At 46.4% G+C, this 18,367-nt stretch overlaps 1 long non-coding RNA gene across 5 annotated transcripts in view; it reads right to left on the minus strand.

The window, feature by feature from the left end:
- The window catches only part of LOC116591168, a 215,109-nt gene that overhangs the window by 102,114 nt on the left and 94,628 nt on the right, over window positions 1-18,367 (minus strand). For all 5 annotated transcript variants that reach the window (XR_004285858.1, XR_004285861.1, XR_004285860.1 and 2 more), the window contains exon 3: window positions 10,337-10,456. This is a non-coding gene — a long non-coding RNA (uncharacterized LOC116591168). The remainder of the gene's footprint in view (window positions 1-10,336; window positions 10,457-18,367) is intronic.

Genomic DNA, 18,367 nt, shown 5'->3' on the forward strand with positions numbered 1-18,367 from the left:
GAGCCCTGCTCCTTGCATGGGACTTCGGTGATTTTTGTTTGTTTGTTTAAGAAGGCCCCATACCCAGCATAGAGCCCAACGTGGGGCTCTTGATCTCATCTGAACTGAGATCAAGAGTCAGATGCTTAACCCACTGAGCCACTCCGGTGCCCCTGACTTTGGTGATCTTCTAAACAAGAACCACTTTAGTGTGACCATGTTTGCCGTGATGATGGAGTGGCCTTCTGAAGAATTGGGAAGCTGGTCTAAGGAAGGGGTTGAGGAAAACTCTGCATATTCTTTGTGAGACTGAAGTGATGTTAGGACATCCACTGGAGACACCACAGAGATGCCACCATAAAGAACCCATGGAGGGGTGCCTGGGTGGCTCGGTCTTTAAGCATCTGCCTTCAGCTCAGGTCATGATCCCGGCGTCCTGGGGTCAAGCCCTGCATCAGGCTCCCTGCCCAGCAGGAAGCCTGCTTCTGCCTCTCCCCTGCTTGTGTTCCCTCTCTCACTGTGTCTCTCCCCCACTGCAGGGGGAGGGGCTGAGCATGATGGGCACTGTGTGCCACGTGGGGAAGGCCGGGGGACCGAGAGTGGCTTGTAGCCACAGTGAGGGGCCACAGCGGGGTAGGGGTTGAGATAAGAATGCACAGATCCAGCCCAGGGGAGGAGGGCTCGAAGTTAAAATGCTCTTCTCCTTAACATAGTTTTGAATATTTACTATGTGCCAGGCACATACTAACACCCTGTCCCATTAGAATGTGAGGCACTTGATGTTGTTATAACAGCTTTATGGTGGGAAACAGACCTGGGGGGGGTTAAGTGGTAGGGATAATTTTGAACTAAGAGCTGCCTGACTCCCAAACCCACATTCCTAACCACAGCTGTGGCTCTGCCCTGGGGAACCCTGCAGCGACTGACACTTGAAGCCCAGTGATGCTGACATAACGCTCATGACAGGGGCAGAACTGTGGGCTCTAACAGGGAGATACCAGGCTGGGGAGCCCATCGTGGCCACTGTGGGAATGGGAACAATCTCCATATATTTTCCAGAGAAAAGACTCCAAGTGTATGGGGTTTGGAGTGTGAAGATTTTCAGAAATGAGGGAGAGCTAAGAAGGGGATCTGCCTGAAAGTACAAAGTGGGAGAGAAAAGAGCCCTACAGGGCTGGGAGCCCTGAGCTCAGTTAAGTGCAGGGTTGTGACTTGGGCACTGTCCATTTTTCTCTCAGAATAAGTCTTAGGGTGAGAGAAATCAACCCGAGGCCCCAGTGAAGCCTCCAGAAATGCTGCTCTGTGTTCCAGGACCCATCCAGTAGGAAGCCTTCGCAGATGACTGTGGTGGGAAGTCACTTTGATTCCTCCTCACCCTCCGTGCTGCCTCTGCCTCCCCCAGGCCCTGGAGTGCTGGGAGCAAGGGGGGACAACTTCCTTGTGCATAACACTGAAGTCAGTGCCCTGGTGGGGAGCACTCTGGGGGCCATAAGCAGATGTGGGACAAGGTGAAGCCTAGGGAGCATGGAGCTATGAGGTTCTCCCTACCTCCCATCTCTGCTCCTTGGAACATGTGTCCCCAGCTGCCACCCATGTACCTTCAGGCCACAGTCCCTTGTTCTATTGAGTGGAGCACACCTGGATCAGTTCTACTAGACTGGAGCCCTACTGGAGCCCTACTGCAAGCCCCAGATTTGAGGGGACACACCCTGCTCTGGGCCTGAGCTTCTCTGTTGGCTCAGGTTTCTGAGGCTGTTCCACTCTGGGACACTCACTCTGATCCCTTCAGTCTGGCTGTCCCAGGGATGCCTCACCTGTCCACAGACACAGCTGAGAGGAGGGACCCCCATTCAGACTTGCTGTCTGGCTGGAATCCACCAAGCATTCTAGGGGCTTCTGTTGCCCCTGCCCTCCTGCCCCTGCTGTCTTGAAGGCCCCCTGGGAGGGGTCGGCACAGTCCTGACCCGCACCTTCTCCTGACCGTGTTGGCAGAGATGGGTCCGTGGGCAGGGTGAGCCATTCCCTCCTCACAGATTCTTCTTCAGCTGACCAGCTCCTGCCGTCTGTCCTTGCAGACCCCGCCCCACCTTTTCCGTTCATCCTCACATTCTCTGGCCTTCCTGGCTTAGCTCCACGCTCGCTCTCCCCAGCCCAGCCTCCAGCTTCTGTAGGACATTCAGATTTCAGCATCACCCCTGAACAGTGCCCCACACAGAGCTGGTATTTACACAGTGTGACTTCACACTCTCCTTAAGAAAGCACACACCACTGTGCCAGCTTTCCTAACGTTCTCTGTGGATATGTTTTCACTGCTGTGCTTTTCCGGAGCATGATGGGCCCTGAGGAGAATCCGTGCAGCAAATGACTATGAGGAGGATCTTAGGCTAAGTACTGGGCAGAGCAGGCCCCTCAGACCCTTTCTCCTCTGCCCCGGGGCCACACAGAGAAGAGCAGTGCATACCCCCAGCTCCCCTCCAAAGCTGCTCTGGACTGTGGGACTGACAGCTGGCAGAGGGGCCAGGGTCCCTGACAACTGCCCTCTGCCCCTGCTCTGACTTCAGACCCCAGATCTGAAGGTGATGCCTGATCCTGCCGCTAAGCTGGCTGCTGCCCTACGTGGAGAAGAGGGGCTAAGGGCAGGGAAGGCCCCTGGATTTGGGGTAAATGTCTTATTCTGCCCTATACCAAGGGGACACTTGGAGAAGGGGTGCCTAAGTGGAGTATTCAAAGGGCAGCAGGTAAGAGTGTACCCTGGATGCCAGCCCTATCTCCTGTTGCCTCCTGAACCACATCTTCAAGCTACTTGGTCCCTAGAGGATATGGCCAACAGAGAGGAAGGGAACACTGGGGGCGAATGTGGAGGGTGAATTCCAAACCCACAGAGGAGCCTCTGACATGCTCTGTCCTTGACAATGGCAGAGGCAGCTGCAAAAAAACAGGGGCCTCATGGGATAACCCAGAGTGTTGAACCCCTCCAGCAAAGCCAGAAGAAGCTCCTCGGTCCCTCCCCTGTTCTCCAACTTTCTCCTCCCTCTTGTTCTTCATCTTTTCCTGTGTTAGTCAGCAATCAGTTCCTGTTCCTGCTCTAGATTTCTATTTGGAACACAGGTGATTCCTGTGGGAGTGGCCTTTGTTGGGGTTGCTCCAACCTTGTACCCAGCTGGCTCCAAGCTCCTGGGTCTATCCTCCAGAGATCTAGCTGCTGGTTCATCTCTGCCCTAGTGACTGGTTCCAGCAAGTCCTGGGGTTTCCCAGCAGGGGAGACTGTAGCAGCACCTGCCCAGGTCCAACCTGCCCAGAGCCCCCGGCACCATCTGCACTCTCCCTTCTCTCCTTATGCCTCCTCTCTGCCTCCTCAGCACTAGGAAGCCCATTTTCTAGAAGCATCTGGCTTCTCAGTTGCACCTACCTTCCACCTGGTCACACCTGTCTCTCTCCTCACAGGGAAAGTTCTGTGGTGCTGATTGCCACTGCTGCTGTCCATGCCCCTCAAACAGTCAGTGAGGAGCTTGGAAAGGGCAGTGCAGTGTGAGGTAGGGGAAGTGAATATTGATCCTGTGTGAAAATAAAGTTCAAATGTACACAGCCGTGCACTCCCTCCTCTCCACATTTATAGTTATGTTCGTTGCCTTTGTCTCATTCAGTGCCCACATGAATCCAGAGACAAGTCAAGGCTGAAATCCAGCCTGTGCTCGGCTTGCCGACCCTGGGGGCTTAACATTTGTATTCACCAAGTCAGGCTTCTGTGGGGTTGTACCAGCTCAGGTGGAGAGTTCTTTTTAAAATTCACACCAGGGGGGAAATGAAAGAATAGAATAGAATAGAATAGAATAGAATAGAATTAAATTCACACCAGGGGGCAGCACAGGCTCTGGGTGTCCCAACAGGACACCCCTGTGTATGTCGCACAATGTCTACACTCCATGTGCCAGGGGACGAAATGGAGACCAAGGTCAGCCAGTTCATGGTACAGCAAGGATCCGGCCTCAGGGCCTTTCAGTACAGTTTTTGTACTGAAGCTCCTCTCTCTGGGTCAAGAGAGCATGGACAGACGTTGCCTCTGCCTTCTGGGGATTCCTCCAGATCCTGCTCAGATATTGTTCCTAGGGGGGAGTGGGAGACACGTCTTGGCACATCTGTGGCTATGGAGTTGACACCAAAGGGCATACCGGTGGCCTCCAGCCTCATGGTGAGGATTCAGGACTGTTTGCTGCATGGGCTGCATGCTGTCCATGGGCCCTTCCTCTCACTGTGTCTGCAGTTACACAGTCCAGGAGCTGGGATCAGGAGGGTGGGAAGGGCCCCACTGTATCCCTTGAGGGGCCTGGGAGGTGGGATCCGGGGGTGGAGGGTATGCTGGGTCTCCAGCCAAGTCAGCAGAGCCAGAGGTCAGAGTTCATTAGCGCATGGGCCAAGACCTCAGTTCTGTCCTCCTTCCCTGGGGTCAGGGCAACCAGAGGACTGGGAGGCGACTTTGCCCTTCCTCAGCTCTCCACTACCAGCTACATTATCAGGGGAACACTGTGGTGGTTGGCTTCTCCTTGAGGCTCTGATGTCCCCCACCAGGCCTAGAGGCTGTTCTAGGAGGAGATACCATATTTTGTCCTGGGAACTAGATGGTGATTGCATAGGAGAACAAAGTCTGGGCTTCTAGGTCTCACAGGTCCAGGCACTAGTTGACAAACAGAATTCTGAGACAGCTCTAGTGTAGGGCATGTCAGGTTATGAGGCAGAGTTGCTGCTGAGCAGTTACTGAGCTGAAATCTATTTGGTTTCGTGGTTTTTTTTTTTTTTAATTAGCCACAAACTTGTTTTGAAACTCTTAACCTTGGGTTCCTGTGAGGCTGGCACATACAAGCAGCAGTTTTGCCTACAAATGCTGCCTCTGTGGTCCATTTCCTCCACTGTCCCCATCTCCTAGAGGTCCTTCCTCCATCTTTGTCACCAGCACTAGAGCATCCCAAGAAGCAGAGAGAGTTTTTTGCCTCAGGAGTTGGGGGGTGGGCAGTGGTCCAGGAGGTTGGCCAAGAGCTCATCCCTCAGAAGGCTGGTGACTCTAAGAGGAGATTCAGCTGGTTGTCTCCCTGCCTACTTTCCCACCTGGGAGCCATAGAAATAACCCTGGATTAGGAATGGACTGTCTGCTGAGAGTCCCTTTCTGCAATTGTTTTTACCTCTCTGGGCCTCAGTGTCCTCAGCTGTCACATAAAGAGTTGGATTGATAACCCCCACACCCTCCTCTCTGGCTTTCTGAGAGACTCACGCGGTGTTTCCCAATCCTCTAACCTCTGGGTCACAATGGTCTTGGTTCACTCTAAGCAATGATCTTGTTGATTACCTCACAGAGAGAATGGTGACAATAAGATGCTATCTGTCGCCTTTCCCCACTCTGTCCAAGATGTACTGTCATTTGCCTCTATTCTTCCCTGGAAGCATCAGTGGAATAGATGTATCTTTCCTCCCCTGGGGACCCCTTCCATATCCCCTGGGGATCTTACCCTCTCCCACCCCTGCTGGTCACCTCCTTCTGAGAACCATCTTCTCCCTTTTCTGCAGTTTTAAAGACAATCCAAAAGCATCCAACAAGCTCAGACTCTCCTATCTCCATCCTAGTGCTGCTATAATGGTTCCCTCCTTCCCAAAGGCATCCCCTTTTCCTGCACCCCTGCAGGATTTTTTTCATTATCAATGTGAATGCTGAAGTTTTATTTTCCTGCCTTTTGGGCATTTAGGAATTTACTGGGCAGATCCTTGCTGCTCTCTACTTACTCAGTAGGCTTGTCAAGAGTTTTTTTTTCCCAGTCACAGCCTCCATCCAGCCTCCATGCCCATTGCCCTCTCATTTTTTTTTTCCTCTTCTGTCTCAGAAATTGGCCATTTCTGCACTTGCTCTACAATGTGGCCATTATCCTGGGCTCCATTGCCTGCCCAACCGCCTATTCTGTGAATTTCAGTCCTGTTCCAAGGACATTTTTCCTAGGGCTCTGGGGAAAGGAGGAGATGATATCTGCCATGGATTTCCTCTGTTGTTCTGTAAACAAGCTAGTGTCCATATATGTTGCTTTCCAGATGAGCTTCCAAGAAAGACGATCCTTCTCAAGAGAATGTAAATCGTGCCAGCCCCTAGGCAGCTCACAAAGGAAATGGGTAGGATCTCTCTGCCTGACGTTTTAGGACCTCAGGGGTCCATATCAGGTATCCAACTAGACAAAGAGGTTTCATCTCCTTTCCCCTGGTTGGTATCTCAAGACCCTATACCCCAGGATCCCAGCCATGAAGCATTTGGTCTCCATGGTTATGAGTCATTCCTGAAAGCAAGAAGTGGGAAATCCCACACCCACCTGGGGGGGGGGCAATCAGAATTTACAATATTAGAATCCCTTCAGGAGGGCCTCCAAAATATGGATTGGGATTTTCAAGGTATCCGTATATCTATGTGTAGAAGAAGGGTCATAACAAGCGTCACAAATCATTATTTCTTTGGCTTTGTCCCACCAGCTCCCAAGGAGCTCCATGGGCCTCACAAACTTTTGCAAGTGGGACCTTTCTTATCTTTTCTACACATTCTTGCTTCTGCCCATAGTAGAGGACACTCTGTATAGTTCAGCCCTTTCAAAAGGGCTGGTGAGGAAACAGCCACCCTTCACTGCACTTCCTTATTACCTCTCCTGAGGAAGAGCTAAACTGATGGTGGCTTACATAAGCAAGCAGTGTGCCCTTCTCCTTCCCTTGGGCCACCTGCACTAAGATATGGTAGTTTCAAGTGATATCTCTATTCTCTAGCAATCAGGGCAGGCTTCTGCTCTATTCATCCAGGTTTCTGCTCTGGAGGCGGGGGTCGGGGGGAGATGTTTCACCTGAAACATCAGGTACATCAGGTCAGCTCTACTCTGTCAGTTGCCTTCAGTTCAGAAAGGAGGTGGTAGAGAGCTTGTTCTCCAAATCAGCACTAAGAGTGTGAAGATGACCTTGGCTTTGATTCTGTCTGTCTCCTCCCATATAGTTCTCAGGTGTTTAGAACCCACTAGGGAAGGAAAGAAGTGATTAGCTCCTTCTGTGACTATCCTGTGGTAGGAAACATTCCTCTCTCCTCTGTGACATGGGGAGAACTGCTGGCCCTGCCAAGGCTGTCTGAAGATGAAATTCCTGCTGGTGCCACCACTGCTTGTGACCACAGATGTTGGCACAGATGTGAAGCATGCCCATCTGAGCTCTGCTGTCAAAATCATTCATGCCATCTCTTATTTCTGCAGAAGCCAAAGGCCTTGACTTCCACTGCCATGGGAACAGCAGGTACCAGCTCTCAGGAGGGCTTGTGTTCACACATACTACACTTCCATTTATTTATCTGTTTATTATCATATTATTTTAAAATTTAACTTCATTTTTGTGATTCCCTTAAGTACTCAGGACTCTTTGGAGTTAGACTGGAGGAAAGGTAAGGACAGTGCCATGCAGGAGCCCTGGGAAGTCAAGATTCTTCTAAGACTGCTTGTCCAACTGGTCTTGTTCATACTAGGCTTTTTAGATAATGACGGGTGAGTCTGCTTCCTTTAGGCCGGCCTCCTTGCTCTTCCAGAATTACACAGAAATTTGAATATCTCATTGTTTTTAACACAAGCTTTCCCTGCTCTATCTTGACTTTTCTGCCCCATAAGGCAGCACATGGAGAAGCTATGGTTCTTGCAGTGAAATAGAGTGAAATGCAACGAGTTGCAGAAATGTTGCGGGGCCACATATGAACACATGGTGCTGAGCAGAGTGAGAAGCAGAGTGAAATCTGTATCACAGGATCATCCGTGCAATAAAATGTTATGCACGGAATGTGATGATACAGATTTTAATAAGAATGTACACAGATCAAGAGCTATAAATCGGGGGCGCCTGGGTGGCTCAGTGGGTTAAAGCCGCTGCCTTCGGCTCAGGTCATGATCCCAGGGTCCTGGGATCGAGCCCCACATAGGGCTCTCTGCTCAGCGGGGAGCCTCCTTCTTTCTCTCTCTCTGCCTGCCTCTCTGCCTACTTGTGATCTCTGCCTGTCAAATAAATAAATAAAATCTTAAAAAAAAAAAGAGCTATAAATTGAGTCTGTTAGAATGGGGATGTACATGGGAGTGGAGGGAGTACAAAAAGAAGTAAGTAAATAAGTAAAAGAACAGTGGGGCCAGCACAGACCAGTGGTGAGAATGCCCCCTGACCTCAGGAAAGGGAATAGGAACCTTCTCTTCCTGTGATTTTAAAAAGGTAAGAGATGAAATAAACTCTGGGTCCTGGGATTGGACGGTACAGCCAAGTGAGGTCCCAAACAGTGGAACTGTAGAACTTAAAACTCCTCTCCTTGGTCTCTCAGGAAGGAAGGATCTTGTTGCTGGGCTGTGGGGCCACTGCTGTAGCGAGAGGGTAAAGGGTGGATGTGCAGAACTCTGAAACAAAGAGGAGACAGACTGCTCCATAAGAGGAAGGCAGGTTGCTGCTGGAGAAGTACAAGTAAATCACCAGGAGTTGGGAAAAGTTTGTGGGGGAATGGGAGAGGAAAGAGAAAGACAGTGAGAGAGAGTTGACTTAGTTGGATGTATGTGAGAAAGCACTGATATGTAGAATGTGCAGGTTGCTGGGGCCCAAAAAGTGAGCACATTTGCATAAGGAGCCCAGGAACATTCTGGGAGGAGAGGAGTAAGATCCACATTCCTTCTGGATTTTAAATCAGGGTTTTAAATTTGGGTTTTAAATCAGGGTTCCCCAGGACAACTAGACCAAAGCCAAATAAAGCTTCAAGCATATAACACAGGAGAGTATGTTCATGATCCTCTGGTAGGGAAAGATTCCTTTAATGGGGTAGAAGAATACCAGCCATACAGAAAAGAGTAATACATTAAAAGTTAAGAACTTCTGGGGCGCCTGGGTGGCTCAGTGGGTTAAAACCTTTGCCTTCGGCTTGGGTCATGATCCCGGGGTCCTGAGATTGAGCCCCACATCGGGCTCTCTGTTCTGTGGGGAGCCTACTTCCTCCTCTCTTTCTCTGCCTGCCTCTCTGCCTACTTGTGATCTCTGTCTGCCAAATAATTAAATAAAATCTTTTTTTAAAAAAAGTTAAGGGACGCCTGGGTGGCTCAGTGGGTTAAAGCCTCTGCCTTCGGCTCAGGTCATGATCTCAGCGTCCTGGGATCGAGTCCCACATCGGGCTCTCTGCTCAGTAGGGAGCCTGCTTCCTCCTCTCTCTCTGCCTGCCTCTCTGCCTACTTGTCATCTCTGTCTGTCAAATAAATAAATAAATAAAATCTTTAAAAAAAAAAGTTAAGAACTTCTTTTTATCAAAAGACACTAGTTAGAGGGTAAAAGAGTAAGCCACTGAGGAGGAGAAAATGCAATCAACAACCAACTCAAAAGAAAATGGGCAAAAGATCTAAACACTTTACAAATAGGATTTCCAAATGACCCACAAACATATGAAAAGGGGTTCAGCCACATTGGTCATCAGGAAAATTCAAATAAAAAACACAATGAGAAAAAAGACAAAACCCGACTATATCAAGTGTTGGCAGAACAACTAGCAAATACACATCTGGGTCAATTTAAATTGGTTCTACTACCACAGGAAACAGTATGGCATTGTCCCCCAACAAGGAACATTCCATATGGAGCAGCAATTTCACTTCTAAATACATAAACAACAGAAACATGAGCACTTCTGTAACTTCGTTTGTAACAGGCCTAAACTGAAATGACCCCATGTCCATCAACAGTATAATGCGTAAACAAATGGTGGTCTCGCCATATAATAGCATACTCCACAGACTAAAAAGAAATGAGATGAACATGCACAGTTCTTGAACAAGGAAAGAATGTACAGTCACGGGGCCTCTGTATTTTCTCAAATGTAACACTGAGTCCAATTAGCCAGTCACAGAAGAATACGTATTAGATGATTCCATGTATGTGAAGGTAAAAGAAAATATGCAAAAATGAAACCATAGTGTCTAGGGGCTTACCAAGTGCTTGGATGGTAGAAATAGAAGGAGAAGCAAGGCACTGGCTGCCATGGCAGTCAGAATACCAAAGGAGTGGTAATGGGGAAAAAGGGTGCATACTGTTTAGGAGGGAAGAGTCATGGGCTTTTGGGGTGTTGGCGATGTCTGTTTATTGACCGGAGTGGTGGCTATCTGAGTACTGATCTTGATTATTCATTGTGTTTGCTGTACATTTTTGTTTGGGATTCTCCTCTGTATGGGAGCTGTACTTTACAACTGAAAAGTTAATAAGCTACTTTACCTTAATACCAAAGGATATGCAGATGCCTGGAGTGGACCCACTTACAAAACTCTGGTAGTCATACTTTGTTGTTGTTGTTGTTACTTACAGATTGGTGGACAAAAGCGGAGGCACTTTATTCTTTGGCATTGCAGTTGGAGTCACCTTTTTTTCCTCCATCTTTCTGTTGGGACTTTTTAGCACCCATTTGCAGCTAGGAAATCTGGCTCTGAAAGAGAATTCCAGGAGCTGGTTACCCACCTAAGGAAAATCATCCATTCTGACTAAGTTCAGAATATACATCAAGGATTCATGTTGTCTACATGTGGCATTATAATCTATAAATGCTGGGGCATCTGGGTGGCTCAGTCGGTTAAGCATTGGACTCTTGATCCTAGTCAGGTCTAGATCTCAGGGTCGTGAGTTAGAGCCCCATGTTGGGCTCTGTGTTGGGCATGGAGTCTACTTAAACAAACAAATAAACAAACAAATAGAATCTTTAAATGCTGCTCCAAAGAGTCTGTAAAGAAGCCAAAGCCATCCTCCCAGAGTGGAAGAATAGCTGTGTATCGACCTGGTAGTTTATCGTGATATCGCACGGCTGCAAATGTTGATTCTGTTGGTTTACATTGGATCTCAGATCCAGGGCTCTGAGACAACTGATTTTGAAATCAAAATCCCTAAAGATAAAGATGGTAAATCATTCTTAAAGGTTATGGGGCACCTGGGTGGCTCAGTGGGTTCAAGCCTCTGCCTTTGGTTCAGGTCATGGTCCCAGGGTCCTGGGATCGAGCCCTGTATCGGGCTCTCTGCTCAGCGGGGATCCTGCTTCCTCCTCTCTCTCTGCCTGCCTCTCTGCCTACTTGTGATCTCTGTCTACAAATCTTAAAAAAAAAAAAAAAAGTTGCATGGTCTAGGATTCTTGGATGTATGGGCTTGCTTTTGTGTTTGCACTGCATGATAAACTGTAGAAAGTAGATATGGAAAAAGAGTGAATTGGTTGGTTTAATACTTACGATACATCATTAGGAACAACTGACCAAAAAGAAATTCCTCTGTGTCTTTGTTCCGGTCACATCATGTTTATATGGTATTTAAGGGAAACTCCGTAAGACAGGACTGTTATCAATTGTTTATACATCTTAACTAATGGCCCGGAATACTTCTTATATTTCACTTTGGGAGAAAGTGATAAATAATAACTGTGAGTCTGCGGGGGCAGATTAGCTCGGGTAAGCTTATAAGCCATCACATTTATGAGCTATTTTATAAAACTCTGAGATGTACTTATGGATTATTTTAAAATAAAATATCCTATTTGTTCTTAAGTGGTATATACAATTTTGTACAGTTCAATTACTAACAGTTCTGTTCTATTGGAGATTTTGCTGTAAAGGTTGAAGTGAGAGTAGGTTAAGAATAGGGTTTCTGGGGTGCCTGGGTGGCTCAGTGGGTTAAAGCCTCTGCCTTCAGCTCAGGTCATGATCTCAGGGTCCTGGGATCAAACCCCGCAATGGGCTTTCTGCTCAGCAGGGAGCCTGCTTCCTCCTCTCTCTCTGCCTGCCTCTCCAACTACTTGTGATCTCTGTCAAATAAATAAATAAATAGATAAAGAATAGGGTTTCTGGGGGTGCCTGGGTGGCTCAGTTGTTAAGCCTCTGCCTTCAGTTCAGGTCATGATCCCAGGGTCCTGGGATAGAGTTCTGCACTGGGTTCCCTGCTCAGCAGGGAGTTGGCATCTCCTTCTCCCTCTGTCCCTCCCCCCACTCATGTGCACACTCTCTTGCTCTCTCTCTTAAATAGAAAAATCTTTTATAAATAAATAAATAAATGTCTATCCTTCATCCATCCTGCTATCTCTTCAGATAAGGACCTGTTTCCTTTAGGACCTACCTGCTCCAAATAGCCATCTCCTCTCCCTCCACCCCAAAGGGGTTGAGGAGGGTAGTGGTGAAGGCCTGTCTGAGTCTGAGCTCCAGGGCTGCTCCACCTGTCCATCTTACACCTCACCCTGCCAAACATGTGTTTGGCACTGAGGGTGACAACTGCTCCACAACAGGCAGGGAGGTTCACAGACTGGATGGCTCCAGGAAGAGGAAGTAAGGGTGTGTGTGAAAGGAAAAAGGGAGGGTGGGAATGTCTCCAAACTTCAGTTCTGTTCCTGAATGGCTTACCCTAGCTGCAGGTCCTAATCAGAGGCTCTCTTTGCCTCCTTCTCTTCTGCGGCTGACTCTTCCTGGGGGCGAGCCATCACATCCCCCACAGCAGCCAGCAAAATGAACAGGAGCCACGATCTCCCCCTCTCCAAATAGCCCCCGCCTTCCTATCCTGACCTGGGGCTCCTATCAGATGAACACTGGGAATACTGTGGTCACAACATTTGGGGGTGAAGATACCTCAATCTTAAGCCTCTTCTTGTCCTTCTTGCCAGAAGTGAGGTCAAATATTCCATTATGATTTGGGATCAGAGGCAAAAGACTAGCCCAGTTTGTGCCAGATCAGTCAAAATGCATAGCTGGTTGACAAGTCCCATGTTTAAGGAAGGCATTTTACTCACTTTTACTAGTATAACTTTAACAATTGCAGCTAAATCTTACATGTAGTCAAATGAAGATACCAACTTTTAAAAATTGTAGGTGCTGTGACATTTCTAAATTCTTTCAATAGGGATACATTTTTAAATGTTTTCAGGTCAGATGCCTGGTTAAATATAAGACTGATTATCATGAACCTAACATACCATTTGGGGCTGAAATTAGATATTTAACAATGCTCACATTTTCTTAAACAAAATAGAAACATATCATTCAAAAATATATACTTATTTGTGGAGAAAATGGAACAAACACTTGAAGCAGAACTTTTCTGGGAAATCTGGGTCATATAGTTGTATATTTTTTAGAGGATTCAGGTTACATCAGCAGAACCCAAATTGTCTAAGAACTGAGTGTTTCCACTTTGCTTTATGCTGGGCAAACCCAAGTGCTTCTGCTGTTCTGGGCTAAGGTAAAGCTGATGATGGTTTGGCTTCAAGGGCAAAAGAAATGTACATTCTTTACCAGCTACTAAAAATTCAAACTCATTGTATCACTTTTAGTTAGTAGTGCTTTTATTTACTTTGATTTTTGATTTTTTTTTTTTTTGAGAGAGAGAGAGAGAAAGAAAATGAGCGGGAGGTGGGACAGAGGGAGAGAGAGAATCTTAAGCAGGCTTCATGCCTAGCACAGAGCCCAACTCACGACCCTGAGATCATGTCCTGAGTTGAAATCAAGAACTGGATGCTTAACCCACTGAGCTATCCAGGTGTGCCTAATTAGTAGTGCTTTTAAATGGAACATCCATAAATAAGAGTAAGACAATTTTTCAACACAGGTAGTTGTTGTATTCATTAGGGCCTGGATTCTTATTAATTCACAGAGCCATTACCATTTAGTTTCTACTGAGAACCAAGTAAGTACCAAGTACTACCATGAGGTTTGGGGAAATGGAATACAAACTAGTTCCTGACCTCAGTGTGTACCCAATATAGGAGGTAAACAGATATCTTGGCACATCAGAGCATGGTTGGTGCTGTAACTGAGGAGTAAACTGGGTTTGGAGGCTAAGCACGTAAGAGGAGTACCACCTCCTAGTCCAGGTGGGACAAGAAGAGCTGGAAGCTAAAATGCGCCAGCCTTCAGCCAGGGAAACAAGACCGAGAAATGGCATTCTTTTTATTTTCTTTATAATTTTTTATTTTTTATTAACATATAATGTATTATTAGCCCCAGGGGTACAGGTCTGTGAATCACCAGATTTATACACTTCATAGCACATACCTGCCCCAATGTCCATAACCCCACCACCCTCTTCCTACCCCCCTCCCCCTGGCAACCCTCAAGTTTTGTGAGATTAAGAGTCTCTTATGGTTTGTCTCCCTCCTGATCCCATCTTGTTTCATTTATTCTTTCCTACCCCCCCCAAGCCTCCCACGTTGCCCCTCAACTTCCTCATATCAGGGAGATCATATGATAATTGTCTTTCTCTGATTGACTTATTTCGCTAAGCATAATACCCTCTAGTTTCATTCACATCATCACAAATGGCAAGATTTCAGAGAAATGGCATTCTTGACAGAGGAAACATCATTTGTGAAATCATGAGACATTTATGGAACTTGCTTTGGTATCTCTGGGGCTCAGACACAGTGAAAAAAGACTGGTAGGAAATAAAGATACAGTTAAGAGCGAAGGCCAGAGCAAGAGATCCCTCAATGTCAAGGCAGGGATGCTGGAGCCAGTCTTGAGGACAATGAAGAGCCAATGGAGGGTTTTTCTTATCCTTGTTTTCTGAATGAGACAACCCTCTGTGGCTCCTAGCTTTATGCAAGAAGCTCAGATTGAGTTCTTGGCCATGTCCAGGCCTGAAACATGATCTTCTATTACATAGGGTTGTTAAAACTCCAGCCTCTATGTTTCTAGACTCTCCAGTCCCTCATCATTGAGTATCTACTTTGTGTTTGGCACCTCACTGGGTAATGTTGATAGAAGATTTAATATGAAAAGTAAATTGATTAATGTAGTATTCTGCTATAATGAATAAACTCCAAAACTGCAGTCATTTGATACCAGGGTCAACATCCTACCACCCACAGGCCAAATCCAACCTCTCCCTGTTTTCTATAGATATTTATGGAATGTGGCCGTGCTCATGTATTTACGTAGCATCAATGGCTGCTTTCACAACACTATGTTAGAGTTGAGGGGCTGTAGCAGAGACCACATAGCCTGCAAAACCTAAATATTTACTCTCTGGCCCTTTACAGAAAAGGGTTGCTGACCCTGGACTTAATAAGATAGAAGTTTATTTCTCTTTTATGGAAAAGCCAATTAGAGGCAGAGAGTAGTTCTTCTCCACAGAATCACTCAGAGATCAATGGGGCTGATGGAAGCCCTCCCACCTTCAACATGTGACTTCCAAGCTAATGCTGACACTGACATCTGGGAAGCCAAGACAGGATGGGGGGTGTGGAGGATGACACGGGAAGGTTTTATGAACCCTCCCCTGAGAGGTGTTTCTGGGGTGAGGCTGACTCAACCTGGAAAGGGAAGAAGTTTTCACTTGGAATAGATTCCAGAATTTTTATTGTTATATTGGACTGAACCAGTAGTAAATTACTAAGATGAGACTATACTGTGACTGAAGGGGACTAGCAGGCTTTTCCTGCCTACAAGGAATCCCATCCAGTTGCAGGGCTGTTCTGTTGTCAGGAGCCCCACCTTGAGACCAGCACAGCTTCTGGAAGCTAGCAGTCTCTATAGCCACAGTAGTGGCAACATGAAGAATATGCTCAGTGCTTATTTCATTTACTTCTTCCATGAAATCTTGAGTGGGGTCCTCTGATTGGCAGAACATATGCCTATGTTCTAGTGTGGGGGCGGCAAGGATATCATTTTGGGGCTAGAGACTTGGGGTTGGAGGGGTGTGGACTCAATGGTTGGAAATTCTCCAAACATTAGAAGAGTCTTCAAAAGTTGCCAGGTAGCTAGAAGATGTGTAGTGGTCCAAGTTTTAACATGAGTTTAAAAAGTAAGGTATGGCATATGTTGGAGACAGTTGGTATAGTACCAGATCACTGGTTCTACACTTAATAAGTAGTGACCTTGGGCAAGTTATTGAACTTCTTTGTGTCTCAGTCTTTTAATCTATCCAATGTGGGTCTGAACTAAGTAATCTCTAATGTCCTGTCTTCAAAAGGAAAGAGCTGTACATGTACTTTTCAGACACTTTTAAGCCACTCAGAACTTAAGGAAGGGCTTGTGTCCTTCCACAAGTTTTGAGTGTGGAAAGAGTACTTGGAGACTGATGTAGAAATGGGGACAACTTCATCAAAGATCAGTCTAATCTCAGAGAATACCATACGACACTAAATGATGAGGACTAACTGAACTCTGATTTGCACTTTGAGATGTCACTCGATTGGCATTTGGACATATCTTTGCTGCACTGTCTCTTCCACTCACTCCTGGAGAGGATGGTGATGGTGAACTCACTGAAGACAGAAGCAAACTGAAGCTTGCTGAGCTTGGTTTCCTTCTGCTTCCGTCCCCTACCTCCCAGCTTCTCTCATTCTCTCCTACTTCCCAGGAGACCTCTGTTTCCTCAGGTAGTTTTAGCTGTTGATTGCTAGAAATCCAGAATTATATGACATTTCACCTTCAAAGATTATCTTAAAGCAGTATAGCAGAATTCCTTAGGAATTGGGGCAAGTGCTCCCAGAAATGTTAGTGACATCTCAGAATGGGCTGATATTTGGCTTTTGTTTTTGTTTTTAAAATAAAATAAAATCTTGTTGTACTTTCCTGGTTCTAGAACAGTCCCCTTAGGTCAACAGTGGAGACACCCAATGGTCCCTGAGTCTCTGGACAGGAGGGAACTTGTATCTCAGACTGATGTGGTAAATGTATTACTAATGTGCAGTCCCAGCCTCCTTCCTGTACCTTCAATTTCCCACTTTCACTGTGGATCTAGAGGAGAAAATGTGATGAGTGTACAAGGGTAGGACACAAGCGACTAAGATATACTTTTAATGGTTAGGAGGAATTTTGATGTTCTGATTAAGGATGAGATGTCAAAATAATTTTTCCCATCAAATCAGTTCACCACCAGTGTGCGATACAGCAGAGAAGTAATATTGTGGAGTATGCAAAAAGCCTCCTAGGAGGGTGGAAGTCCATTTTAGAAAAGACTGAATTCAAGGGGCAACTAGGTGTCTCAGTCAGTTGAGCATCTACCTTCGGCTCAGGTCATGATCTCTAAGGTCCTGGGATAGAGACGCAACCCCCTCCCCACACTCATGCTCTCTCTGTCTCTCTCTCAAATCAATGAAAAAAATCTTTTCGAAAAAAGATTGAATTCAAATAATTTAGTGGCAAGTGGGGACCTTAGAATTTTAAGTACTCAAAGATGAACTTAGCAAACCACTTTTCCTGATGAAAGTAACTGTAGTTATGTTAAATGCATTTCCAATGAATAGAAATGTAGCAGTATCATCTAAGGTATCATGTCCACAGGAAAGTAATGGGAAGTAGAAATCCAAGGCTCCATAGTTCATTGGGCTCAAATTATTTCTACATTTTTTGTACTTCAGATGAAAGGATCTTGGATAACAAGAAAGAGAAACTTGGTGAATTTGGGGTTTGCAAAGTACGAACAAATTCATATGCTGGGAGCATCCTTAAATACAAAGTAAATAGGACCATCAGGGGCTGGTACTTTCTCTGAAGTCTACTTTCTTTAAAAGAATTTATCATATGACTCTAACCAATGGAAAAAGATATGTCATTGACAACGTCCTCAAGAAGATTCCTACAAGAAATATAGTATCTGGTTTCATAACCCCCACTCTGCTGACTGATCACAGAAGAAAAGCCAGATCTGAAGTCTAAACATAGAAAAAACATATACTTATTAAAGACATTTGTCAAACAACTCTAATAGGGAGATAAAATATGGGAAAGGTGGGGTAAGTCTTTCCACACTCATAAAACCGGCCCTGGTGCTCCCCAAGGCTTCTGTTACCCAGACCCTTCTGGCTGGTCAGTCAGTGCTTCTGTCAGTCCCTGCCCAGTCTCAACCATTCCCATTTTACCTCCCACATCTCCACCCTGCCAGTCCATGGAAGCATGTGGCCAGCCCTCCCACCATTCTTTACCCCTCCAGTCTGGCTCAGCCACCAGCCAGGGCCTCTAGGATCTGAAAAGATCACTAGTCCAGGATTAAGATCTAGGACTTGACCTGAACCCCACATAGGTAGGTAAGATCCTGTTGCTGGTGGATAGATATCCCAGGTCACAATCATGTGACCCATGAAACAATGAAAACAATCAGGATAATCCCCACTGATGAACGTCTCCCTCTCCCCACAAATGCCATGGCAATGACATGACCTGACCTGACTCACACCTGTATTTGCTGTTCTTTGCACACTCGACTTTAAACACTGGGCTGAACTTTCAGAGTCCTCTTTGGGTAGTTTCATCATGTCAATAATTTACCCACCATTGTCTTCTAATTATATCTGATGCATTTTGCGGGTTTAATGAAGAATTTCTCAAAGACTGTGGAGCAGGGAGATCTGCAACAGATTCTACCTGCTCCC

Source organism: Mustela erminea, chromosome 5 (genome assembly GCF_009829155.1).
Source record: "Mustela erminea isolate mMusErm1 chromosome 5, mMusErm1.Pri, whole genome shotgun sequence".
NCBI lineage: Eukaryota > Metazoa > Chordata > Mammalia > Carnivora > Mustelidae > Mustela > Mustela erminea.